This window comes from Peromyscus californicus, unplaced genomic scaffold (assembly GCF_007827085.1).
Source record: "Peromyscus californicus insignis strain IS unplaced genomic scaffold, ASM782708v3 Scaffold_4__1_contigs__length_199733344, whole genome shotgun sequence".
Lineage (NCBI taxonomy): Eukaryota > Metazoa > Chordata > Mammalia > Rodentia > Cricetidae > Peromyscus > Peromyscus californicus.
Window position 1 is genome coordinate 185,382,902 of NW_026294562.1, and position 1,558 is coordinate 185,384,459.

At 45.6% G+C, this 1,558-nt stretch overlaps 1 non-coding gene across 1 annotated transcript; it reads right to left on the bottom strand.

Moving 5' to 3' along the window:
• Positions 1-218: 218 nt before the first annotated feature.
• Positions 219-382, bottom strand: LOC128095884 (U1 spliceosomal RNA). The gene has a single exon (XR_008213477.1). It is a non-coding gene; the product is annotated as a U1 spliceosomal RNA (small nuclear RNA).
• Between the last annotated feature and the right edge of the window lie 1,176 nt (positions 383-1,558).

Genomic DNA, 1,558 nt, shown 5'->3' on the forward strand with positions numbered 1-1,558 from the left:
AGCAAGAAATGGAAGGAGAGAGAGAGAGCGAGAGAGAGAGAGAGAGAGAGAGAGAGAGAGAGAGAGAGAGAGAGAGAGAGCGAGAGCGAGAGCGAGAGAGAGAGAGAGCGAGCACCCTCATCACTTCATCTAAAACCAATCGCTGAAAAAGGTACCACTTTTAAATGCCATTTCATTCAGGGTTAGGATTCATGATGTAAATTTATTTATTTATTTTCTGGAGGAGAGTGAGAACACAGTCCCCCACTACCACAAAGTATGCAGTCAAGTTTCCCAAATTTGGGGGAAACTTCAGGGGCCAGCACATCCAGAGTGTAATGGATAAACCTCACCCTGGAAAACCACCTTTGTGATCATGGTATCTCCCCTGCCAGGTAAGTATCATGATATAAATTTCAGAAGTAGAATTAAAAAGTGACTGTGCCTCCTCACTCTTTAATCCGGCCGTGGTGGTGATGGGTTGGGGGACAATATACAATCCTCCCCCGTGACTACACATTGGAAAGAAAGATGACAGAACGTGGATATGGAGGTCTGATGGGGCACAACGAGGAAGACATTTTATTTGGAATAACCAGAGGAAGTATTTAAAAAGTTTTTTTTTTTTAAAGATTTATTTATTTATTATACTTAATGTTCTGTCTGCATGTGTCTTTGCAGGCCAGAAGAGGGCACCAGATCTCATTACAGATGGTTGTGAGCTACTGTATGGTTGCTGGGAATTGAACTCAGGACCTCTGGAAGAGCAGCCAGTGCTCTTAAGCACTGAGCCATCTCTCCAGCCCCCAAAGTTTTTTTTTTTTAATTTAAAAAAATTGATGTATATGTATGAGTGTTTTGCCTATATGTATGTATGAGCACCATGTGTGTGCGGTACCCAAGCATCAGATCCCCTGAAACTGGAATTACAGACTGTGTGACATAATGTATGTCCTGGGAACTGAACCCAGGTCCTCTGGGAACTGAACCCAGGTCCTCTGAAAGAGCAACAAGAGCTGTTAACTGCGGAGCCATCTCTCCAGCCTGCAGGAGAGGTGCTCTGAGGTAGAAACAAAAGGGGGTACAGGGAGCATGAGAAGAAGCTATAGTTAGTGGCCGTGCGGCCGTTGTAAGAGCAAATGCAAAGGCCCAGTACAGGGCTGAAGACTCTGAGGGCATGTCGGTGAGGGCTGGTTGGAGTGAGCTAGAGAACTGCTAAAGCGCGGGCCTGGGAACAGGCAGGGTGAGCTCTGCAGTGTTCTAAAGCGTGCTGGTGGGGAGTTCAGAGTTTATTTCCAGGCAACAGAAGCTGCTGGGGTGATTCCAAGCACAGCAGTAAGATTCTGAATGGAGCTTGGCAGGAAATATGTGTGGGCCTTGCTGCAGATGCGTTAGCTCCAGCAGGTGAGATAAAAATTAAATCATTTTATTTATAGCGTGACAGGCGTGCAGGCATGGAGTGATTTGACACCAACTAGGAGAGAGGCAGTAAAACCTAACAGTTCCTGGATTTTAAAATGCACATTCTGTCTTTCTCATCCACTCTTTCTGTTGATTTCCCTTGCAGGCTCATTGGAGA